Source organism: Balaenoptera ricei, chromosome 4, assembly GCF_028023285.1.
Source record: "Balaenoptera ricei isolate mBalRic1 chromosome 4, mBalRic1.hap2, whole genome shotgun sequence".
NCBI lineage: Eukaryota > Metazoa > Chordata > Mammalia > Artiodactyla > Balaenopteridae > Balaenoptera > Balaenoptera ricei.
Window position 1 is genome coordinate 77791350 of NC_082642.1, and position 27059 is coordinate 77818408.

General features: G+C 42.1%; 1 protein-coding gene across 4 annotated transcripts in view; it reads left to right on the plus strand.

Moving 5' to 3' along the window:
- The first annotated feature begins 17547 nt into the window (after window positions 1-17547).
- YEATS2 (YEATS domain containing 2) overlaps window positions 17548-27059 on the plus strand; it is a 109700-nt gene continuing 100188 nt past the window's right edge. For all 4 annotated transcript variants that reach the window (XM_059920616.1, XM_059920619.1, XM_059920618.1 and 1 more), the window contains exon 1: window positions 17548-17723. The gene's annotated coding sequence lies outside the window, so the exon portion shown is untranslated. The remainder of the gene's footprint in view (window positions 17724-27059) is intronic.

Here is a 27059-nt window from a genome sequence, read left to right on the forward strand (position 1 = left end):
GTGACAGCTATGGAAATGGGCCTGACTAGCCTCCAACCACAGGGAGCATAATTGACCAAATGATGCCCCAGCTGCTGGCTTTGAAATCCATCTTGCATTTGTGCTGAGCCCACACCTCCTACCAGCTGCTTTCAGCCAATGACTTGTAACAGGGATACTAAGGCACACATGTTCCTTCTGATGGTGGATTTGGGCTCCAGGACTCCCCTTCTGCTTTGTCCAACCTTCATTAGACTACATGGCAATCTAAGATGCTTCTATCCAACCTTCTTTCCCTCTCTCCTTCACTTGCTTCTGGGGTCTAATGGCTCTCCCAGCCTTCTCTCTCTCTCTCCCTCCCTCCCTCCACGTTTTCCCTCACAGGGCATTTTCTTGCATGTTTTTATTAAAATCCTTGCACATTTGATCTCGTCTTAGCATCTGCTTCTCACAGGACTAGCATACGTGGCAAGTGGGAAAAAAATCCCTTGGGAATCATTGCCTTAATGATAAAGTCAGCACTGTGGAGTGATCCACTAAACCTGGTTTTCTGATAAGTCCTAGTTGTTACACTTAGACTAGGCTTGGTGGCAACATAATGTGAAAATAGGTTTTGAAGTCAGAGCTGTATTCAAATGCCAGCTTTAACATTTACTGCTTGTGTGTCTTTGGGTAAGATGCTCAAACTTTCTGGGGCTGCAGTTTCCCCTCTTCCTACTTAGGCTTGTTGTGAGGATTAAATTAGAATATAAAAGCATGTAATGTCTCAGCAAGCAGCCCTCCCCTGATTGATATGTATTTCCTCACTTGACACAGCTTCTGGAGGGCAGGGCCTGTTTTATTAGATTAATTCCACAGCATCTTACCCAGTGCTTGGCAGCAACGGGAAAGAAGAGACCAAAGCCCACTACTTGGCAGTGGTGCTTAATCAGGAATGGTAGTTCTTAACAGCTGAGAGATTCATTCGTTTATGTATTCATTTATTTATTTGACAAATACTGGCGTCCTTAATGTGGATCAGACAGAATGTTTCCTCTGGGATTACAGTAATGAATGTGACAGTTCCTGTTCTCAAAGTTTATAGAATGATGGGAGAAGCAGACATATGAATAAATTCTATATATAGTTTGATAGGGGAACTTATAGGATTCCAGGGACTGAGAACTGTGTAAATGGGAATAAAGAATCAGCACTTTCTAGAGTAAAGAGATTGTATGGTCTCTTCTTTTTTTTTTTTTTTCTTAACATCTTTATTGGAGTATAATTGCTTTACAATGGTGTGTCAGTTTCTGCTTTATAACAAAGTGAATCAGTTACACATATACATATGTTCCCATATCTCTTCCCTCTTGCGTCTCCCTCTCTTCTTTCTAATTGCTGCCAAGAACTGGGTAAGATGCTGTGGGATTAATAAGACAGGCCCTGCCCTCCAGAGCTTTCTGTCAAGTGAGGAAATACATAGCAATCAGGAAAGGGCTGCTTGCTGAGACATGGAAATAACATTACACTAATGTCCTAGTCTGTGGCATTTTCCGCTTCTCAACTTGTGATTTCCATATACCTACCATTCATAAAATTGTTTGTTAGCAAATTTTGACCTCTGACATAGTCATACTCTTTAATTTTGATTTCTGCCATTATCCTGGGTCATTTAAGCATATAGGACCCATCCCTTTGCTCTAGCCTCACATTGTTTTGACCTCTAGTCAACAGACCTTCACTCCCACTCACTCCAAGTAACACAGAAGGCCATTCCTCGGATCATTTCATCACCCAGAATTATTCTTCCTATGAAACCTTAAACTCCAAAGCCTTTCTGTCTTTTGCCACAGCCTTCCTTTCCTTCCATCTCTCTCATTCTGTGATTTTCCTTGTGAGCTTATCTAGATCTTCAGTCTTCTAACACCTCTTCCTGCAGGCCCCTGGGTTACCCATTATCCCTTCCCAGCCTGCATTCCATCATCACAATGTCATTCCAACACTCACCAGCACTCAAAATTTGCTCACCCCTTTGATTTCCCATTCCACTTATTCTCCTACTGCCTCCATGTGTATCATCCCAATGGTTGGCCTTCTCTGCTCCTACTCCCAAGCTATTGAACACAGGTAGAGAAGATCAGCTAATTTATACCTCTAAAATTGTGTGATCTCCAACTTCAATTGGGCAAGATACTCTTGGCAAGGCTTCAACTCACTCGCCACTCTCCTGGTGTACTCCACTCTCTTAGCAGTTGATCTTGCTTTCTCCCTCAGAGACTTAAAGGACATGAAGTAGAATCTCTCCTCCTATACTTCTTTCCTATCCTCTCTCTCCTTCAGGATTTAGGTGTCCCTCCTCCACCTGAACTCTGAATTCCACTCTACCAGCATCTTAGGGACTTCCCCCTACATCCTTCTCTGATTTTCAACCTCTCTATGAGCACTTTCCCATAGCATTTAAACATACTCTAGCCTCTCCCATTTTTAAAATCCTTTCTGCAGCCCCAAGTTCCTTTCTGGCTCTACCCTCTTTTTTAAAAGCCTCTCCTTTGCCTCACTTCTTCATACACCGCAACCTGGCTCACATACTCACACCACTACAGAAATCACATTTGCCAAGAGCTCCAATTACATCTTTGTTGTTAAATTTTAAGTCCCTATCTTATTTAACAAATTTGATGGTCCTGATGACATTTTCCTATCTTGTCTATAGCCATACTTTTCCTTTTCCTCCTCTTTCATGGGCTCTTCCTCTGCCTCTGCCCTAAATCCTCAATCATCAGGCTTTCTTCTTACCCTGCAGATAATTATCCTGGGTAATTTTATCCACCACTATGGTCCCAGTTATGACTATATTTGATGGATCCTAAATCTAAGTGTTCAGACAAGATACTTATATCCAAATGTCTTCTAGAAATTTCTGTATGAGTCCTTAATATGGGACTACTAGAACCTGAAACTCAAAAGCAGCTTTTTCCAAAAAGGTTCATCTTGTATTTTCCTTTCTGGTTAATAGCAACAAAATTGACTGAAACCTAAGAGTAATTTTTCCTATTATTCAATCATGCATTCAAATATTGAGTCCATACCTTGTGCCAGGAACTCTTCCTCTTTATATCTAAATCAATCTATCTGTCTGTCTATCCATCCATCTAACTTTCCATCCTCCCTACCAATGCCTTAGTTCAGGCCTTCATTATCTCTATGGAAGAGCCTTCTAAGTGGTTTGCCTAAGATCAAAATTCCTTGTTGGCATGTGACTGAAACAACACTATCTGAATAGGAAATTTATTGGAAGGTAGCAGAGGCTCACAGAGTTGATGAGGCAGCCAAGTATCCTACCTAGAAAATAGGCATAAACTGGGGCAGCTCTAGAGAGCCAAGAAGCAGGACACACACAATTATCTTTAAGCAAAAATAATCTGGATAGAACATCCCTACCCATCCACCATGCTAATAAATTTATCTTTACCTCACTGACTCCTTGATTGAAATCTGTGGTGGAAACACTCAGCTGACACCAGTTCATGTAACTGACTGGCTGCTAAGGGCTAGTGGAGAGAGAGAGAGAGAGAAAGATCTGAATTCCTTAGGGAGAGGGAAGCTTTGTTTCTTGTCAAAATCAATACAATATGGAATTCCCCAAATCTTGGGTGGGGTGGGGGAGAGAGGAGGAACGCTTCCTGGGCTTACCCATCTCTGTGCCTTGGTTTCCTTCTCCTGGAATGCCTGGCCTCCAGCTATCTCCCCTACATTCTCTGAAAGAGCTAGGATTCATTTCCTCAGGGGAGCGTCCGTGATCACCCTCTTCCCATCCTGTAACCAAGCAGAGCCCTATGGGGCCTTCCCAGAACAGGATCCCCTCCCTCATATCCTTCACCTGCCTTTTGTCTATAGATGAACTTTAGTCAAAGAATAAATTTAATCAGAGAAGTGAGAAAATGCAGAAAGGAACACAGTCAAGCAAGACAAAATAATAGTTTAGTCGTTAAACAAAGTCAAGGACCTTTGGTTCCTTCTCAAGGGCTATGGATAATATTCTGAGCCATGTCCTCTGAGCTGTTTTGCAGATACTGAAACCCCCACCAGGTGGAAGAAGTTAACAGTATGCTGCCCACAACACGTAGACCCTAGACCGGTTGGAACCGGGTTGATGATGTTGACTTCTGATCATCACCACCAACCAATCAGAAGAACGTCCACGAGCTGATCACACACCTCACCCTATCCTTAAAAACCTTTTCCTGAAACCATTTGGGGAATTCTAGTCTTTCAAGCACTAGCTGCCCTGGACTCCTTGCTTGGCCCTGCAATGAACGCTGTACTAGCCTTCACCACAACCAGGTGTCAGTAGAGTGGCTTTACTGCGTGCAGGCAAGTGGACCCAAGTTTGGTTTGGTAATAAGCCCAGTCTGAGTTAGATGGGCTCTTGTGTGCCCCCATTACCTCCTTGATATACCTCTGTGAGAGTACTTTACTGTTTACTTGACTCTTTACCTCCCTCTCCCAGATTATGGACTCTTCAAAATTAGAAACCATCTCTTATTTGGTGAGGTCCAAGAATCTAGCCAAGAATCCAGCCCAGAGGAGAGGACCAGCTGGGGTAAGATGCCTTAGTAGGTAGTTTTGGAAAGCCCAAGGTCACTTGAAAGTGAAAAGAGAGAGAAAGTGGCTAGAATGTAGAGTGCCAATGACAAATGGCCTGTTTTGAATTTGCCTAGAACTGAAAAATTTCATCAATATGTGTTAAATCATATTATTAATGATTTCCTGGCATCTTACATAACAGTGGCTTTCCCTGATCTTATCATTAGCTTTTGGGTTTCTGTCTAAATCTAGGTTCAGCAATAACCCTCTCCTTGCTTCTGAGTCCAGATCAAATGCTACCTCATCTATGATGCCTTTCCTGATTCCCCAAACGGATTTATTTTTCACTCCTTGAGGGCAAGGACCAAGTCTGTCTTGTTAACCTAACTCTATCCCAAGGACCAGCCAAAGTGCCTGGCACAGTGTAGGTAATGAATATTTATTTGACTGATTATCACTATGGGAGGCAGAAGGGATATGTTGAAAAATAGAGGAATGGGGAAGTTATAAAGCCTCCAAATTTCTTTAGTGATTCCTGGTTTTGTTCACACCTACTGCTTCTCTCTTGTTCGCTAACTGGAAGTCCTGATGGGTTGTTACCCAATCTTTTGTTCCTGACTTACTCTGCTACTGCTATCCCTAACCCCACCCCTACCCCTACCTCCACATCTGCTATGATCCCATTTTTTATCAAAAGTATATAAATTACTTCTGGAATAGTGGTGTGAAGAGTTTCACAGACCCCCACCTCAGCAAAACAACTGTAATTGGTGAAAATTATTTTAAAAATAACAACATTTAAAGTCTCTAGAAATTATCCTAAAGGCGTATAATAAGTAAAGAAACATTTATTCAAGAAAATCTGCTGAAACTTAGTAAGAACAGAGTCTGTAGCACTTAAGCCACTATGCACGCTCTACCTCACTTTCCCTCCCAACTCAATATGACAGAAGCTACACTCCAAGTGGATGTGGTCAAGAAGATGGGGCTCCCCTGCTCCCAGGCAAAGAGGTCTCCGTGGGAGGGGCAGGCCACCAGCATTTCGCATCCCCCCACGGCTCCATGTTGCCTAGGCTAATTTCCAGGTGAGTATCGCTGAGAGGTAGGCACCCTTCCTCCAGCCAGCCCCTACTTGGATGGCAGAAGTTCCACACCAAAAAGGCAGGTCAAGAAGACCAGAGCCTATGACCCCAGCATAGCACCCTGCTTGTAAAGCTGACTGACTTTATTTCTAACAGAGTGTGGAGATGTTCAAACTGTCCACCACAATAGTGGTAGACAGTTAAGAGAAGGCTGGTAGCGCCAAGAGATCAACAAACACAGGCCAGCTAGTTTACCAGTGAGAACTAGGGAAAGAAACTGCTAAGAAGACCCCTCCTGGGATCAGAATAAATCTCAAAGACTGGCCCCAAAAACTAACCCTGCAAAGGAGTCAAAATTAAATTGAACTTCATAAAAGTTTAAAGCTTCTGTGCTTCAAAGGATACCATCGAGAAACTGAAAAGACAATCCACAGAATGGGAGAAAATATTTGCAAATCATATTATCTGTTAAGGGACTTGTATCTAGAATATATAGTGTACTAGTTTCCTGAGACTGCCATAACATAGTATCACAGGCTGGGTGGCTTAAACGACAGAAATTTATTGCTTCACAGTTGTGGAAGATTCAAGTCTGAGATCAAGGTATCTCGATTTCTTCTGGGGACTGCGAGGAAGAAAATGTTCCATGCCGCTCATCTAGTTTCTTAGTATTTTCTGTCAATCTCTGGCATTCCTTAGCTTCTGCTACATCACCCTGTTCTCTGCCTTCATCTTCATATGATGTTCTACTTGTACGCATGTCTCTCTGTGTCCAAATCTTCCCCTTTTTATAAGGACACCCACCATATTAGATTAACCCCACCATAAAACCTCATTTTAACTTGGTTACATCTGTAAAGACTCTATCTCCAAATAAAGTCATATTCTGAGGTATCGAGGGCAAGGACTCCAACATATCTTTTGGAGGAGACACATTCAACCCACAACATATAGAGAACTCTTACCACTCAATAAAATAAAATAAAAAAACCCAATTTCAAAATGGGCAAAAGATCAGAGTAGACATTTCTTCAAAGGAGATATACAAATGGCCAATAAGCAAAGATGCTCAATATCATTAGTTATTAGGGAAATGCAAATCAAAACCACAATGAGCTACCACTTCATACCCACTAAAATGACTATAATAAAAAAGACAGGCTTTGGGGTTTTTTGTTTTTTAGCTTAAATAAATTGAATTTTTAAAAAAGACAGATAACAACAAAGGTTGACAAGGATGTAGGAAAAATGGAATCCTCATACACTGCTGCTGAGTATTTAAAATGGTACAGCCACCTTGGAAAACAGTCTTGCTGCTCCTCAGAAAGTCAAACATAGAGTTATCGCATAACCCAGCTCCTAGGTGAGTACCCAAGAGAAATAAAAACATATATCCATGCCAAAACTTAAACAGTGCTTATAACAGCATTATTTGTAACAGCCAAAAGGTGGAAGCAACTCAGAAGTCTATCAACTGATGAATGGATAAATAAAAAGTGGAATTTTATTCATCAATAAAAAGGAAAAGAGAACTGATACATGCTACAGCATGACTGAATTTTAAAAGCATTATGCTAAGTGGAAGAAGCCAGTCACAAAAGGCCACCTATTGTACAATTCCATTCATATGAAACACCCAGAATGGGCAAATCTATAGAGACAGAGGTTGGTTGGTGGTTGCCTAGAGATGGAGGGTCTGGGGGAAATAGAGAGTGACTGCTAATTGGCATGTGGTTTGTTTTGGGGTAGTGATTGTGCAATTCTGTGAATATATTTACTACAAACCATTGAATTGTATACTTTGAGTTAATTATATGATTTATGAATTATATCTCAATAAAGCTGCTATATTTTTAAAATTTGTATAAACTCTTTCAGGAACCTCATCCTACCCAAAGTTGCTATTAGAACTGTAGTTGACAGTGAGAAAGAACAAAGGTTCTTCCTTGTTTCCAGTGCAGTTTTCTTCCTTGATTTCTAGAGACAATAGGACTTTGCCCCGCTCAGCATCTCCTTACACGGATAGGGAGCCGACTTATGGATAGATAATTACAATACTGTGTGTGAAGACCAGTAATGGGCAGATGATGGGTATAGTACGGAGAGCAAGCACAGATTTTTGAAGCCTGACGGCCCTGGGTTTGAATCCCAGCTCTGCTACTACCAGCCTCTGTTTCCTCTTTTTAAATCGTGAACAATAATAACGAGCCATGGGAATGCTGGAGGAACTAAAGGAAATACTGTCATCAGAGCATCTATCACAATGTCTATCACAAGGCCCTGCACAGCAGTGCTTCTCACACTTCAGCTGGCGTGGGACTCATCTGGGGATCCTGTTAAATTGCAGATTCTGATTCAGTAGGTCTGGGGTGGAGCCTGAAACTCTGCTTTTCTAACAGGCTCCCAGGTGATGGCCCTAGTGTTGGTTGAGGACCACCGGTTAAGTAGCAAGACTCTACAGTACCCTGTGTATGAAGTGCCAAAAGAGTGTAGAGGAGGAAGCAGTCAATTAATTCTTCAGAAGGGAAGCCAGAGCTGGACTTTCCTTGAAGAACTGGTAGGGAGTTTGCCAGGAATGAGAAGGGGGATGTGCATTCCAGACAAGGGGAAGAGAATGATTGAGACCTTGACATAAGAGTGGCAGGTGACCTCAGAAATAACTTACGGGGACTTCCCTGGTGGTCCAGTTGTTAAGACTCCATGTTTCTACTGCAGGGGGAAAGGGTTCGATCCCCGGTCGGGGAAAAAAGATCCTGCATGCTGTGCGGCCAAAAAAAAACCCAAAAAAACTTATGGAACGTGGTGAGCAGCGGCCAGAAACTGGGAAGGTAGGTTGTAAATGATTTAAACCTGACGTTAAAGAGTTTTAATTTTAGCCTAGGCCAGTGGTTCTCAAAATGTGGTCCCTGATCAGCACCATCCTCAAACTTGTTAGGAATACACATTTTAGGACCCACCCCAGACCTACTGAATCAGAGACTCTGGAGGAGTGGCCCAGCAATCTATGTTTAAACGAGTCCTTCAGGTAATGCGGATGCACAGTAAAATTTGAGAATTACCCCTAGGTAATGGGGCCGGGGCACTGAGGTGTTTTAAGTAGTAGAGTGAAGTGATCAGATGTGTTCTAGAAAGTTGACCCCAGCGGTTGAAACACACTAGATGGGGAGAGTAGGAAGGCAGCACAACCAATTAGGAGGAGAGGGTAAAAGTCCAGGTGGAGAGGGTGGGCACCTGGACCAGGGCAATGGTGAGGGAATAAAGGAGAGAGAGCTGACCTAAGAAGAATTTAAGAGATGGATTCAGTAACACCTGGAGACTAACTGGATGTGACCTGTGAAGGTAAACAAGGAGTGGATGATTCCAAAGTTTCCATCTCAGATAACTGAGTGGGTGGTGAAACTAATCAAAATAGTAAGAGAAAGGAGAAAAGTAAGCCTTGGATGGGGAAAAAATGAGTTTAATTATGGATAGGCTGAATTTGCTTCAGGGCCATACAAAGGGAAATGTCTTAAATGCACTTGAAAATAATGGTCCAGGTTCAGGTTGGAGACCCAAATTCATGATCTAGATTTGGAACTTGTTGGTATGTAAGGGGCAGTTGAAGCTGTGCCCATGGAGAAAATTATTCAAGAAATGAGAACAGAACAAGGATAGAAGCCACAGAAATCTCAGTATTCAGGCACAGGCAGAGAAAGAGGAGCTGGGGGTGGAGACTGAGAAAGAGCTATCTGAGAAGTTGAGAATAGGAAAGAAGCACATTGAAGAAATCTCGTGTGTCATAAAGGAATGTGGTTGGCTGAAAATAACAGAAAGTCTGGCCACAAGTTGTTTAAACAAACAAATGATGTTTTTCTTACATAGCAAGTTGGCAGTCCAGGCCTGGTACCATCATAAAAGACCCAGGCTCCAGCTTTCTTTCTGTCCCGTTTTTAAGGTGTTGGCTTGAAACTCCATGGTTGAAAGATGGCTGCCGTACTTTCAGGCATCACATCCAAAGTCAAGGCAGGAAGAAGGGGACAGAGAGGCTGACGCAGGACTAGCTACAACTCTCCCCTTTCTTTGGGAGTCTCTCTTTTTATTCATTGAACTTGCGGTTTCATCTTCTTGGCTACAACTGAGTCACATGGTCACCCCTGGCTTCAAGGGAGGGTAGGAAATTGAGTGTTTAACTTTCTGGCTTCTATAGAAGAAGGCAAGGGAGAAAGGGTTGGGAGTGGATATGACATCTGCCAAGCTGTCGTGTATGCCACATCTAAAAGGAGAGAGACACGGTGACGAAGGGGGGCAAGGAGAGGCACAGCTTCTCAGCCCTATGCTGTTGCATAAATAAATCTTTTACACAAAATATAAATGTCAACACTGTACAACCAGTATAAAATTGAGTCAAAAAACAAAACAAAAAACAGCTTTCCCAGCTATCATTCCCAATATTATGATTCTTTTTTTTTTTAACTTTACAACAGACTGCCTGCATTTTGGGCTATGAAAATCCAAACTCATTCTATACACAAACTCTGACTGCTGAAATTCTCCAGTTGGTGTTATCTATAGTGAATAGAATACAAAGCAGCTCAGAAAACTCTCTGACAGTTTCCCCTCCTTTTGTTCCTTTTATAATGTGAACAATTCTTCTCTAGGCACATTTATGACTGTTCTGACATTATCTGCTGCTCAGCTGGGGACACCAAACCTGGATGAGTTTACTCTGAACATATGAATAAGGCATTTTGTAAGCATAGAAGGAGAAACATAATGGCCATATAAAGTATAATAGTTTAGAGATGTTTGGAGAATAAAAGTTATTATGCAGGTGGTATGTTTCACTGCCAAGGTCAATTTATAGAAGATTACTCTTCCCAGCTAAAATCCCCTGTTCACTTGCATTGGAAGAATCCGAGATCTGACTACAGGGGCAACATCCCACAATCTGCCATTGGGTGCCCCATGGTAAAGGCCAAATAAGCCTCCCAATATCAGGGTCAACAGGAAAGCACTCTGGGCAGTAACTGATTTTCGAAACCTGATGTATATGCAATATTATTTGTTTTGGCTTCATCTAGGCCACCAGAGGCCTCTTATTATATTTGGGAATGAGGGCTGTTTACAGCCAGGACTATACCTCTTGACTGAGGGCATTTGCGGAGCATTTCTAGAACAGATGAGCCGTAAAATAGGAAGCCAGGAAAAGATCATGATAAAAGCCACCAGAGGATAATATAAGTAAATACCATCAAGAAAACTAAAGTATATAAAAATTCTGTCAACAAATTAATAAGCTTAGCACTACTGTCATTATTTATCTTTAATAACAGAGAGCTGTAGTGTAGAAAACCAATATAAAAACAATAAACAATAAATGAAAATATCACAGTATTGTATTAACTAGACACCTAACAGCTGATGAAAAGATATAAGGAAATGTAACCAAATTAAAATCAGAAGTCTTCAGTCTTTAAAGCTTGACCCAGAAGTTTAAGCAGGACTACTTTTGTACATTCCCCTTTTTACATTGTCTAGATTCCACCACAATCAAATCATATTACAGCTGAAGTTGTATATTTATGTTAACTTTACAAGTAATTTTCAGATGTTTTTAGCCTGTTCCCAGAGATGGCTTCTTTTTTTTTTTTAAACAACTTTATTGAGATACATGCTTTTGCTATGAACATTCCTGTACAAATTCAGTGTGGACATATGCTTTCATCTCTCCTGGGTATTTGCCTAGGAGTGTAACTGCAGGGACACATGATAACTCTGTGTTTAACATTTTGAGACACTGCCAAGCTGTTTGCCAAAGCAGCTGCACCCTTTTACATTCGCATCAGCAATGTATGAGAGTTCCAAGTTCTCCTCATCTTCATTTTCATATGAAACAAATACAGAGAACCCAACCACTTCCAACCATAGGAAGTTTCCTTTCAGGGCAAATACCCTTTTTTTTTTTTCACACCAATGAAAACGTTTTGCATCATCTTCCCCATTCGCCAAGTCTGCATTTGTGGCGACGGCCCAGTCCACACAGAGGAGACGCACAATGCATGGTTTCTTTGTGGGTTAGGATGGGGTCCAGTAAGATCTTCAAGGGCGGGATATAGTTTTGTTAACATCCAAAAAGGCCAACCAGACGTTTGGTTTCTTGTTTGGACCTGGTTGTGGACAATCATTTATTTTTAACAACCCGAGTGTAATTCCCAGGCACTAACGACTTTAACAGTTTGCTTGGCACTGTACGTGTGAGGTTCTCATTTTAGAAGTCTAATTAGTGACTGCATCCTGGGAGGGGAACCTCATGACCACAAGGGCTCCAGGGGTCCCTGTCAATCTTAGGAAGGGTGGTTGGTCTTCCCAGGGTGGAGGCCAGGAGGATACTTCCAGCCTGGGGATCTCTGGGGCAGAGCTTAGCAAAATTGTCCATCTGAGCCAGATTCCCCTCCCACTCTCAGAGCCTGAGCCTCACCACCCTTCCCAGGCTTTCCTTGGTTATCTGATTGCTGCTTTCAGTCTGCCCCATCCCTCCCCTCCAGTGGAGCCCTGCTAGAAGCCGGGGGCTGCAGCTCCCAGAGTGAGCCTCCCTTCCAAATACCAGCTCCTTCTCCTGGGTCAGTGCCATCATTCCTAGAACCTTCTTGACTAACTTTAATAATTGTTGCTTTTCCTTTCATTAATACTGTACATTTAACATTCACCCCCACCTCCCTCCTCTCACACTTTTACTAAGGAAGGGACTGGTGAGCGATTGAAGCCACCCCACCCTCTCTTCCAGTTGAGAGACTGTAAGACCCCAAACTGACATAAACCGTATTTTTTCCCCCAAGACTTGAAACTAAGTTTAAGCATACTGTCAAAGTCTCCCAAGACCTCAGTCTCAGATCAACCTTATCTAAATAAAACTGTCTGAAATTGAAAAGTTAGTTATTTAACATTTTGTTGCCTTCGCTCTGTGTCATTTTCATCTTTTATACTTGGGAATAATAGATCCCAAGTATATATCAGAAGCGTGATTGTTTCAGAAGCACAGAAACATAGTTATGAGTTTCTCATACATATTTAACCTAAATACTAACCTGTTTTTATCAATTCTATCTGACCAGATAACATACAAACAGAAATTTCACTAATAAATAATTTTAAAATTCTTACCCATGGAAGTTAGATGCCTTTAATATTTTTAATATTCTACTTGGTACAGATAAATAATTCTCCAATATCAGAAAACAGAAGTGCAAATAAAACAATAAATGGCAACTGATGTTCAGACTGGGATTGGGTTTTGGGGGGACAGGAAAACAATAGGAAGTGGTGGGACCATGCCCTGCAGGCAATAGGGCTTTTCTAAATGGGATTGCAGCTTTCCAGCTGCACCCAAGGTGTCTAAGCCCTCAGACCCTGGTGCCAGATAGCCTGGGTCTGCAACCCAGCTCTGCCACTTCTTAGCTGTCTGATAAGTTACTCAACCTTTCTGTGCTTCAGTTTTCTCTTCCTTAAAGTATGAACCATAAAAATCAAGTTGTTACTTAGATTAAATTTGTGAAGTGCCTGGAACACTGCCCAGTTCATAGTGTTAGCTAGTATCTAATTACAGCAATGTGGGTCCAGGTTACCACAGCTTGATTTTTCTTTTTTGTTTTTTTTAATTTTATTTATTTATTTTTGGCTGCATTGGGTCTTTGTTGCTGCGCACGGGCTTTCTCTAGTTGCGGCGAGCGGGAGCTACTCTCCTTTGCGGTGCACGGGCTTCTCATTGCGGTAGCTTCTCTGGTTGCGGAGCATGGGCTGTAGGCATGCGAGCTTCAGTAGTTGTGGCTCACGGGCTCAGTAGTTGTGGCTCACGGGCTCTAGAGCGCAGGCTCAGTAGTTGTGGCATGCGGGCTTAGTTGCTCCGCGGCATGTGGGATCTTCCCGGACCACGGCTTGAACCCGTGTCCCCTGCACTGGCAGGCGGATTCTTAACCACTGCGCCACCAGGGAAGTCCCTTGATTTTTCATAGAAGGGGAAATCCAGGTTATTATGTGATATTTCTCAACATTTGGAATGTTGTCTTGTATAAAGCAAAGTGTGACATTATGGGCTGTGACTGTGCAACCCCTCTGAACTGTGCTGTCTTTTCTCCAATCTCATCAGCCCTCAGAACTACCTGTTGACAAGGGTATGTTGACAGCGCTACCCACCAGTTCTCTGAGCCCCAGAACTGTGTGCACAGATGCCTGTTTAATGTCTTCAGGTAGATGTCTTAAACTTAAAATGTCCCAAGAATTCTTGATTCACTCACCACTACCCCCTACATAGAAAATCTGTTCTCCCTTCAGTCTCTCTCCTCTCAGTAAATGGCATCACCATCCACCATCTGCCAACTCTAGAAACCAGTCCCCCTCGGTTCTTCTAATCTTCTCCTTCCAGGCCCCCCTCCAGTGCAAGAGGCCTGGCCAAGGAGGGGCGTGAAATCCAATCTCCAGCTGTGGGCCCCATCGCAGGGCACCATCTGCTTGAAGGCTGGGGCTGCTTTTTCTCACTTTCCTGGTCTTCTCCCAGTTCATTACCAAGTCTCTCGCTATTTTCTCCACAATTCTTGAATCTTTCTGCTTCCCTCCATCTCCGCTGCCCACTGTAAGGTACCCTCATTTTTCACCTGGATGATCGATCAAATTGCTTTCCAACTGTGTGGCTGCTTCTTTGTTCACACACCCCTCCAGTCATTCCCCACCCATTTGCTAGGTCGAATATATTACCTTAAAAGGGCAAATCGAGTACATTACTCCCCTGCTTAAAACCCTTTGATGACTTCCTGTTGTTCTTAAGGTAAAGATAAAAATCTTAACACCACCTACCTGCACGATCTTGTTCTTGCCTGACTCAGCCCCAAACCCAGCCACTCTGCTCTTAAGTTACCCTGAACTTCTCTCACTTTGTCTTAGGCTTTATCGTGACCCGACAGCTCCTACTGCTTTCAGTTTCACTTAATATTTTTTCAGGGAGGCTTTTTCTACCTCCATATTAAATTTGGTCCCCCTGTGCTGTGCTCTCTTAGCACCCTGCCCATTTGCTTCATAGAGCTTCTTTCTTTCTTTTTTTTTTTTAATTAATTAATTTATTTATGGCTGTGCTGGGTCTTCGCTTCTGTGCGAGGGCTTTCTCTAGTTGTGGCAAGCGAGGGCCACTCTTCATCGCGGTGCGCGGGCCTCTCACTATCGCGGCCTCTCTTGTTGCGGAGCACAGGCTCCAGACGTGCAGGCTCAGTAATTGTGGCTCATGGGCCTAGTTGCTCAGTAATTGTGGCTCACGGGCCTAGTTGCTCCGCGGCATGTGGGATCTTCCCAGACCAGGGCTCGAACCCGTGTCCCCTGCATTGGCAGGCAGATTCTCAACCACTGCGCCACCAGGGAAGCCCCCATAGAGCTTACTTCTGTTACTGAAATGTACACACTGTGTGCATATGTATACAAATCCGTAGCTGTTATTTCTCTTTAACTGATGAAAACTTTCTTGTGGGTTTTCATTCCTGTTGGGGAGTGGGCTAAATTTAAGCTTGCCATACTACTCAGCCATAAAATTTCACTCAGCCATGAAATTTTGCCATTTGCAGCAACATGGACGGACTTGGAGGGCATTATGCTAAGTAAGATAAGTCACACAGAGAAAGACAAATACTGTATGATATCATTTATATGTGGAATCTTAAAAATACAACAAACTAGTGAATAAAACAAGAAAGAAGCAGACTCACATATATAGAGAACAAACTAGTGGTTACCAGTGGGGAGAGGGAAGGGGGAGAGGCAATATAGGGTAGGGGGGAAAAAGGGTTATTATGGAATTACATGAAATCATGTGTGTGAAACTTTTGAAAATCGTAAAGCACTATAGCATTTAAAGAATCTTTCATTCAATTAAAAAAAAAATACTCTGGAAAAACAAAAAAAAAGAACTTGCCAGTGAAAGTTATATGGTCTTAAACCATCTCATTTTGGGTAAATATTCAGTGAATGGAAAGTTGTAGTCCTATAAGAACTTACCCCTCCCCACTCTTGACTTCCCAAGATGGCCTGTGGGATCAAAGGGAAGCTTTGAGGGAGTGGCCAGAGGGGTCTCAGATCTGTGTGCAGAGCTGTGAGCCATAGCCTGGGTCCTCACTGGCCTTTGCAGCCATGTGCCTAGTCAAACCTGGTCACCAGGGCCCTACTGGCATCAACTGCTGAGGTTGTTGGCTGTCAAGCTCATGATCTGTTGCTTCAGCACCTTGAGAGTCTGACGTCTCACCTTCCCACCCCGACTCCTTCATCCCTGCTCCTCTCACCAGCTGACCTGGGAGCACTTCAGCTCTTGCTGGGGTTTTTAGCTCTGCCCATCCTTGGGGTCTTAGCCACATCACTACCTGCCAATTAATCCACCCTAAGGCCTCTGGTTTAGGATCACCTGGCCCCTGGCACAGTGCCCATCGGCCTGTCCATGGCTCTCACCCATGCTACTTTCTGCTTGCCTGGCAGAAGGCGTAAGAGAAGTCTGGGTTTCTGGCACACCATCTGCAAATTGTGGACACCCAGCAGCACTATCTCAGATTCCTCTTTCTCACTAATGCTGCTGTCTGCTCCTAAGCCCTGATCAATGTGAGACTTCTGCCAGAACTGGGCAGCCTTCCAAGCTGGGCCAGGAGAAGTGGGCTTCTAGCCTCCTCCACACTCAGCTGGATATTTCTAAGCCCCTGCCTCAGGGTTAGACCCCCAAAGTAGGAGAATACAGACATGCCCATGCTGACCACTCACCCTACCTCTTTCTCCATGAAATTTATTTTTATCTCCCCGATTCCCATTCTCTTTTTGGGTTTTAGCTTAAAGCTAAGAGAGTCCTTTCCTGGCCTTTCAGATTAGATTGACGGTAAATTTCACAAGGGCAGAAACTGTTTTGTTCATTTCTGATCCTCAGTATCTAACATAGTGCTGGGCACACAGTGCCAGGACATAGAATAGAAACACACAAAAAATCTGTTGAACAAATATTGTTAATCTGCCTTTACCCTTAATAGACATTAAGGTCAGGAGGCCAACAGTGACATTTTATAAATCCCTCTATTCCCTTATCATGCAGGGCTTTGGAGTAAGTTCCTGGCCCTACTATTCATTTATTCAACAAATACTTTTTGAGTGCACACTATGTGCAATGCACTGGGCTTGCAATTGGAGATATACGAGTAAATCCTTTAAAACATTTTTATTAAACACATCCAAAAAACTGATAACATATACATAAAGTGAAAAAAAAATTATAAAGTGAACTCCCTCTAAACCTTGGTAATTCCAGTGGTAAATCTTTACGTAGTGAGGAAAACAGATTGGAGGGGGACAGAAATAGATACCTGGAGACCACATGGGAGGCTACAGTGGCCTTGGGCAGAGAGATGATGGGGTCTACTGTAGGGTGGTACAGGGAGAAGGAAAGGGAAGGTTGGGCTCAAGAGATATTTAGGTGGAAAACAGTACTTGATAGATTGTTACTCACTAGTTGTATGACCTAAATAACCTTTCCGAGCCTCAGTTTCTGCATCTGTAAAATAGGTTAGTAATAACTATAGTTATTTGTATCCCTAGCACAGAGCACAAAGCTTGGTACAAGATGACACATACAAAAATCATAGCTACTGTTGTCCTTGCTGTAGAAGCTTCATAAATGCCGGCAGAATGAATATTCTGTCTTTGGGCTGGAACTCGCCGTCTTTCTCTAAGGAGGAAAATAATATATGATGGTGCCTTTACCAGAACCGGCGCCCATGCTCCCCAGGTAGCGGGACAGGGCTGGGCAGTGCAGGCCAGCGCGTCCCGGCCCGGGGTGAGAGTCTAGGACAGCCTCAACCCCTCCCCGGCCCCGCCCACAACCTTGCGAACTCCGCCCCCGGAACCGCGTGCGTCGCCACCGCCCTTGCTGGTGACGTCCGGGCCAAACGGGTCGGGCGGGCTCTGCCGAGCAGTGTGCTTCCGCGGGCTCCGGGGTCGCTGGGGCCTCGTGGCGGGGCGGCTTAACGGGGCTTGGCCCGCTGCCTCCCCTTCCCCGTGCCCTCTTGCGGCGCCCGGCGGGGCCTGCGCTTCAGCCAGAGACCCGGAAAAAGGGTGAGTGTTGGCGGGAGCGGGATGGGACCGCCGGGCGCGCGCTCCGTTCTCCCGGGCATTGTCTGGGCGGGGGCGGCGCGGGCACGTGCACGCCCTTCCCCCACACCGCCGGACGCGCCGGCACCCTGGTTGAGGGGGGGGAGGGGGGGAGGGAGGGGAGGGAGGGGGCGGGTGACTGACGAGGGGAGAGGATCCGAAGGAGGAGGCTGGGTCCGGGGTGAGTGTGTGTGCCGGGGTAGTCTCCGCAGCGGGAACCCGGAATTTGGGTGTGTGAGGGGTGTCCTTTTTTAAGGGGCAACGCGCTCTCTGAGGGGATGGGGGTCGCCTGGGCCCCACTGGCGGGAGCTTTTAGCCTGTTAAACCTGGTGGCCTGCGATGGGATTGGAGACGAGATTTGGCCCCAGCACCGGCAAGTTGTGGATTTATCAGCAAGAATCGTGGAGTCTTTCTCCAACCTGTCGGCTTCCCTACCGTCTCCTTCCACCGTGAAGGATGAGTAGGACTTAGAAAGGTTGGAGGATACTCTAGAGATGGTGCCCGGGTTAAAGCACCAGAGGTGTGAGACAGTGCGGGGTGGGAGTGAAAGGCTGCTTTGGTGGGTTGCGGCCAGATTGCAGAAGACAATGAGGTTTATCTCATAACCTTTTTTTTTCTATTGTGAATGTAATTATGTTGAAAAATAGAAAGTAGAGGGAAAATATCACCAGTAATTCTACAGCCCTGACACCTCATTCTTAGAATTTTGATATTTGTTTGCTACTGTTTTCTCCTAAGCTTGTAACAGTTGCAGAGTTGTAACTACAATTTTCCATTCCCTTTTCTCCTTAACATGTAAGAATGTAATATTATGTAGTATTCAGCAATATAATTTCCTCTTTCTTAAAAAGCAAGTAGTAGGTATTCATCATAGAAAAATTTAAAAATACAAGAAAAATGAGGAAAAGAACCCATAGTTTTACTGTCTAGAGATATTATCATGGAGTGTATATTTTTGGTTTTGTATGTTCTTTCAAAGATAGGAGCAGGTGAAGCCGTTCTTAGGAACTGAGTTTTTATGAGAACCCTTTTGAAGGCTGTAAGAAGGAAAGTAGCATAATCTGCTGGGCGGAGGAAGAGGGCAAGAGCGGAAGCTAGAAGATCGGTTAGTTTACAGTACCTTGGACTAGGTCCATGATTGTGGAGATGGAGAAGAGTAGAAAGATTAACAAATATTTTGGACGTAGAATGAACAAGACTTGGAAATGGATTGGTGAGAGAAAGGGAGAACTCTTTGCTTTCTGATACTTGTTTTGAGCAACTTCGAGTAGATGGCAGCATTCGCTGAGAAGAATGGAAGAGAGAAATTTGAGGTGGGAGAAATCATGAGTTCTGTTTTGGGTGTATTAAATTTGAAATGTATATTAGATATGAAGTTGGTATGTTGAGGAAGCAGTTGGATGTACAGGTTTGGAGCTTCCAGAAGAGAACCTAGAGCTGGAGATAAAAATTTGGGAGTACTCAGTATATAGATGATATTCAAAGTTATAGGACTACCTGAGATCACTTAGGGAGAGAGTGTAGATAGAGAAGTGAAAATTGAGTGAGCCTCAGGCACTGTAACGCTTGGAGATCTTATGGAGGAAAAAGATTGAGCACAGGACAGAAGAAACAGTCAGCGAGGTAGGAGAAAAAGCAGGTGACTGGTGTCATGGGAACCACGAGAGAGAAGTTTCTGGATGATGGAGGCTTGGTCCGTCAGTGCTTCTGAGATGTTTAATGAGTTGCTCACTTGGATTTGGCAACGCAGAGGTTATTAGTTTGGTCATTGGTATTATTATCCAGAGTTGTAGAAGTAGTAGGAGGTAGAAACAGATGGGAGTAATTGAATGGGAGTGGGGAAGTGAAGACAATGAGTGTGGATTAGAAACAAGTGCCCCTTGTTAAAGACACCTTATTTTCATCTCCCCCCAAACTAAATTTAATAGATGAAAAATTGTGTCTTGTTTAATGTTTCATTCCTTGATTACTAGTATGTTTGAACATTTTTTCTCATTTATTGGCCATTTGTGAATTTCTGTTCCTGTCCTTTGTGCGTCTTTTTATTTGTGTTTGTCTTTTCCTGATTGACTTTCTAATTGTCAAGAATTATCTAGATACTAAAAATATGTAGCCTGATACAGAGCTTACAGAATTTTCCCCCTTCTGTGTGTCACCATTCCCCACCCCCTGGGAATAAATGAGTTTATTACCTGTGCTCCATCAGGAAGGACATGGTTAATAATGGAAAAAGCATACTTACCATTTAACTCCTATGTATACTTTTTTTCAGGTGTAGTAAGATACACATAACGTAAAATTTACCACTGTAACCATTTTTAAGTGTACAGTTCAGTGGTATTAAATACATTTATATCATTGTGCAGCCATCACCACGATCCGTCTCCACAACTCTTTTCATCTTGTAAAACAGAAACTCTAAACTTCTCATTTTCCCTTATGCACAGCTATTGGCAATCACCATTCTGCTGTCTGTCTCTGTGATTTTGACTAGTTTGAGTACCTCATATAAGTGGATTCAGGCAGCAGTTGTCTTTTTGTGACTGGCTTATTTTACTTAGCATAATGTACTGAAGGTTCATCCATGTTGTAGCATATGTCTCAATTTCCTTCCTTTTTAAAGGCTGGATAATGTTCCAGTGTATGTATATATCACATTTTATTTTTTCATTCATCTGTTGATGAACAATTGAGTTGCTTCCATCTTTTGGCTCTTGTGAATAATGCTCCTAGGAATGTGGGTGCAGACATACCGGTTTGAGTCCCTGCTTTCAGTTCTTTGGGGGTATTTACACAGAAGTGGAATTTCTGGATCATACAGTAATTCTATTTTTAATTTTTTGAGGAAGCGCCACACTGTTTTCCGTAGTGGCTGCACCATTTTATATTCCCACCACCAATGCACGAGGGTTCCAGTTTCTTCACGTGCTTGCTAACACTTTTCTGCTTTTTGTTTTTTTTTTCTAAAGTAGCCATGCTAATGGCTGTGAGGTGATATCTCATTGTGTTTTTGATTTGCACTTCCCTAATATTAGTGATGTTGAATATCTTTTCATGTGCTTATTGACCATTTGTATATCTTTGGAGAAATGTCAATTCAAATCCTTTGCCCATTTTGAATCGAGTTCTAAGTTTTGTGTTTAGGTCTTTGATCTATTTTGAGTTAATTTTTGTACCTGGCATTAGTTAAGGGTCCAAATTCATTTTTTTGCACATAGATACCCAGTTTTCCTAGCACTATTTGTTGAAAAGACTGTTTTTTTTTTAATTTTTATTTATTATTTATGTATTATGTTTATTTTTGGCTGTGTTGGGTCTTCGTTTCTGTGTGAGGGCTTTCTCCAGTTGCGGCGAGTGGGAGCCACTCTTCATCGCGGTGCGCGGGCCTCTCACTATCGCGGCCTCTCTTGTTGCAGAGCACAGGCTCCAGACGCTCAGGCTCAGTAGTTGTGGCTCATGGGCCTAGTTGCTCCGCGGCATGTGGGATCTTCCCAGACCAGGGCTCGAACCCGTGTCCCCTGCATTGGCAGGCAGATTCTCAACCACTGCGCCACCAGGGAAGCCCGAAAAGACTGTTTTTTCACCATTAAGTGGTCTTGGCACCCTTGTCAAAGATCATTTGAGCATATATGCAAGAGTTTATTTTTGGGCTATTTTATTCCATTGGTCTATATATCTGTATTTATGCCAGTACCATGCTGTTTTGATTACTGTAACTTCTAGTAAGTTTTGAAATCAGGAAGTGTGAGTCCTCCAGTTTTGTTCTTTTTCAAGATTGTTTTGGTTATTCAGGGTCCCTTGAGATTCCATATGAATTTTGGGATGGGTTTTTCTATTTCTGCAAAAAATGTCATTGAGATTTCAGTAGGTATTGCATTGACTTTGTAGATGGCTTCAGGTAGTATTGACTTTTTAACAGTATTAGGTCTTCCAGTCCATGAAAATGGGATGTGTTACCATTTATTTGTCTTTAATTGCTTTCAGCAATATTTTATAGTTTTCATTGTATGTATCTTTTACCTTCTTGGTTAGTTCCTAAATATTTTATTCTTTTTGATTCTATTATAAATGGAAATATTTTTGTAATTTCCTTTTCAGATTATTCATTGTGTATAGAAATGTAACTGATTTTTATGTGATGACTTGGTATCCTGCTACTTTGCTGAATTAATTTATTCTACCAGTTTTTTGGTGGAATCTTTAGGGTTTTCTACATATCCCCCCATATTAAAATTCCTTTATTCAATGGATACACTGTAATTTGCTATGGACTATTTCTAGTTTTTTATTATGAAGTTTTTTATTATATTCTAAATATATAGAAAGTGGAGAACTAATATTTAAGTTGTAGATCTGTTAAGTACAGCCCATGTATGATGTATATCACCAGTCTTGAGAGTATTTCCTTAGGATAGATTCCAAGAAATACTTGATCCTCCTCTTTTCTCATTCACTCATAGAGAATAGAATTCTTCATTGCCATCTCCTTAAATCGGCCCCCACCTCCTTGCTTTTAACTAAACCTGCCTCCCTTTCAGTCTGTTTTCTACACTGCCGCTGAATGGAGGGTGAGGGTCAGCATTGGTGCACTTTTCCCTCATAGAAAACAAGACTTATGAAGCAGATTGTTTCTATAGCATCTGTTCTGTGGGAGTTAGAAAAAAATTTTTTGAATGCTGGGGTGCACTTTATGGATGAATTGGAATTTATTTTGATTCTTGAAGGATGAATAGCATTTCAGTAAGCAGAGAGAAGTTAGGGATGAAATGTGAACCCATTGGAAGGTAATTAGGAGAAGTTCAGGCATGTGAACTTTGATGACTGTAGGCAGGGAGAGGTAGAAGAACTAGTTCTCCTAACCAAGAATTGTTTATTCTGTTTATCTGAAGAGTGAGCTTGGAGTAAGTGTGGGGAGAGACCTGTTATGTGGTGGTAATGAAGGCTGGCGGTGACCAGAATGGCAAGGGGCAGGAGCTTCAACTTTATTCGTAATGTTTTTATTTACAGAGTTGTGGATATGTTGGTGATTGTTATTTATTTTGTTTTTTTAAACTAATTTAGTTTATTTGAATGTATACTTATTCATTGAGACATAATTCACATAAGATAGAATTCACCATTTTTAAGTGTATAATTCAGTGTTTTTTTTAGTATATTCACAAGGTTGTACAACCATTACTACCATCTAATTCCATAACATTTTCATGATTCCAGAAAGAAACCCCATACATATTTGCAGTCAGTCCCAGTTCCCTCCTCCCCTCATCCCCTGGCAGCCACTTTCTGTGTCTATGGATTCACCTGTTTCTGGACATTTCATAGAAATATAATCATGTAACGTGGCCTTTTGTGTCTGGCTTCTTTCACTTAATTAGCATAATATATTCAAAGTTGATCTGTGTTGTAGCATGTGTTGGTACTTTATTCTTTTTTATTGCTTAATAATATGTTGTATGATTATATCACATTTTGTTTATCCAATCATCAATTGACATTTGAGTTGCTTCCATTTTTTTCACTATTGTGAATAATGTTGTTATGAACATTCACATACATACAAGTTTTTACGTGGACATATGTTTTTAGTTCTTTTGAAAGTATACCTAGGTGTGGAATTGCTAGGTCACATAGTAATTCTGTGTTTAACTTTTTGAGGAACTGCCAAACTGTTTTCCACAGCAGTTGCACCATTTTACATTTCCACCAACAATGTATGAGGGCTCCCATTGTGTATTCTTTTTTAATTTTTAAATTTATTTTATTTATTTATTTTTGGCTGCATTGGGTCTTCATTGCTGCACGCGGGCTTTCTCTAGTTGGGACGAGCGGGGGCTACTCTTCATTGTGGTACCTGGACTTCTCATCGTGGTGGCTTCTCTTGTTGCGGAGCAAGGGCTCTAGGCCTACAGGCTCGGTAGTTGTGGCTCGTGGTCTCGAGCACAGGCTCAGTAGTTGTGGCGCACTGGCTTAGTTGCTCCGCGGCATGTGGGAGCTTCCCGGACGAGGGCTCAAACCCGTGTGCCCTGCGTTGACAGGCGGATTCTTAACCACTACGCCACCAGGGAAGCCCACCATTGTGTATTCTTTATACATGTTTTGACAGTCTGTATTTAATAGCTGTGTGTGTATGTTTAAATTGCTTCATCGAGGCACAATTGGCATACCACAATCTGCACATATATTAAGTGTATAATTTGATAAGTTTTGACATATTTATGCATCTGTGAAAACATCACCACAATCAAGATAGTAAACATATGCATCATCCCCCCAATTTTTCTAATGCCCCTTTGTGATCCTTCTCTCTCCCTTCCCCATCATTGCCCCATACCACAACAACCACTGATCAGGTTTCTGTCACTATAGACTAGTTTGCGTTTTGTATAAATGTTACCATTGTAGTATATACTTTTTTCTTAAGCTAGCTTCTTTCACTCAGCATCATTTTGAAATTAATTCATGTTGCTGCATGTATTGGTTAATTCTTTTTTATTTCATTTTTTTAAGTTTATTTATTTATTTATTTATGGCTTCCTTGGGTCTTTGTTGCTGTGCACGGGCTTTCTCTAATTGCGTTGAGCGGGGGCTACTCTTCGCTGCGGGGCGTGGGCTTCTTATTGCGGTGGCTTCTCCTGTTGTGGAGCACGGGCTTCAGTAGTTGTGGCACATGGGCTCAGTAGTTGTGGCACGCAGGCTTCAGTAGTTGTGGCTCGCAGGCTCTAGAGCGCAGGCTCAGTAGTTGTGGCTCACGGGCTTTGTTACACTGCGGCATGTGGGATCTTCCCGCACCAGGGCTTGAACCCATCTCCCCTGCATTGGCAGGCAGATTCTTAACCACTTTGCCACCAGGGAAGTCCCTGGTTAATTCTTTTTTACTGAAGAGTATGTTCTATTGTATGGATATATCGCAATTTGTTTATCCATTCACCTACTAATGGACATTTGGGTTGTTTTTAGTTTTTGACTATTACAAATAACATTGCTGTGAACATTTGTGTTTTTGTATGGACATAGGCTTTTATTTCTCTTGGGTAATACGTAGGAGTGGAATGGCTGGGTCATATGGTAGGGAATTTTTAATTTTTTTTAAGAAACTGCCATGCTGTTTTCCAAAGTGGTTGTACCATTTTGCATTCCCACCACCAATGCATGAAAGTTCCAGTTGTTCCACATTCTCTGTAGTTGTGTCTTTTAAGCATATAGAGAAGTAAGAAGAAAACAAAAAGAGACATAAACTCTTTTGGCGTTTTCCTCCCCCAAATAATGCATGTACATGGTTAGAAAATTCAAACATTGTAGTCAGGAATAAAATGAAAAGCAAAACCACTACCCAGAGGCAACTGTTGTTAAATCAATTTTTATCCTTTCTTCCAGAAAAACCTACACAGGCATCTACCAGCATATTTTTAGGTTTCTCTGCTCTTTCCCCTAGTTTACACAGAAAGAATCAAAGTATACACACCATCTGCACCTTGGCTTTTTTTCACTTTACAATTTATTTTAGAGGTATTTCCATATCAACACATTCTTTTTAATGGCTACATTGCAGAACATTTTTGCTATATGAAAACATGAATATGTTCCAGTGCAATTGATATAATAGGGAACTATTTTGAGTATAACGTGAATTTAAACATTTGCTCATGCGTGATTTCATCTGCAAGAAATGCTAGATGAATGCAGAAAACTGCACCTGCTGAATTGAGCCATGGCAAAAATACACAAGCCACACGCAGGCACACACCTCAGACATCCTCCAGCAACCTCAGTTTGCTGTGTTATGAGCCACACCCATCCACATCTGGTGTTACACTTTTCTGTTGATTTCAGATTAGCCTCCTTACCACTTCAAGGTAACTCAGCAAGCTGTAACTTTTCAATGCCCACTTCCACAAGCAAACTTGAGGTCTTTTTCAAGGCAAACTGCCAAGTTTATTGTAGCACTTAGGTATTTCTTAACCATTTAATGTGTAAAACTGTGCTGCCATTTTTACAATATTAGATGCCTTTTTTTATTTGATTCCCTTTTTTTCTTAATGTCACTGATAAAATTTTTGAGTGTTGGGCTCAAACCCATTTTTCCCATAAGCCTTGTGGTTTCTGTTATGCAATTTTATACAGCATGGTGATTTTTAGGAATGCATATGTCACATTATAGTGGAACTGATTTATTCCATAGTATGAATGTACATAATTTCTTTTAATTTGTATTGTTTTTAAAAATTATGAAATACATCATATGTATATTAAAGAGCATATATAATAAGGAGGTACGTTTTAAAGAATAATAATAGAGTAGCAAATACCTACTTAGCTATCACCCAGCTTAAGAAATAGATCAGTGGGACTTCCCTGGTGGCACAGTGGTTAACAATCCACCTGCCAATGCAGGGGACATGGGTTCGAGCCATGGTCCGGGAAGATCCCACATGCTGCAGAGCAACTAAGCCCGTGCGTCGCAACGAAGAGTAGCCCCCGCTCTCCACAGCTAGAGAAAGCCCGCGCCCATCAACGAAGACGCAACACAGCCATAAATAAATAAATATATAAATAAATAAATAAATAAATAAAAAATACATAGGAGATCACTAATACTTTTGAACCTCCTTGTGTTCCTCTCGCTGATCATTTTATACCTTTTTTGAATATCTGAAATATTTGATTAAAAAATTAAATTTGAAAGTGTTAACAGTCCGTGCCTCTGGTCTTCCTAATGTTGATTAGGAACTGGTCTTCCTAAGGTTGATTCCCCTCCTGCAAGTGTACACACAGCATGCACACGCATACTTGGGGAAGGATAATCTGTAAATAGATTTCTGTTTAAGGTTAATGTATAGTGGGTTTGTCATTGTTATTATTTATAATACCTTTATTGAGCTCTCATTCACATACTATAAAATTCACTCCTTTAAGCTCTTGCAGCTCAATATCAAAAAAACACACAACCCAATCCAAAAATGGGCAGAAGACCTAAACAGACATTTCTCCAAAGAAGATATACAGATTGCCAACAGACACATGAAAGGATGCTCAACATCACTAATCATTAGAGAAATGCAAATCCAAACTACAATGAGGTATCACCTCACACCAGTCAGAATGGCCATCATCAAAAAATCTACAAACACTAAATGCTGGAGAGGGTGTGGAGAAAAGGGAACCCTCTTGCACTGTTGGTGGGAATGTAAATTGATACAGCCAATATGGAGAACAGATGGAGGTTCCTTAAAAAACTGAAAATACAACTACCATATGACCCAGCAATCCCACTACTGGGCATATACCCTGAGAAAACCATAA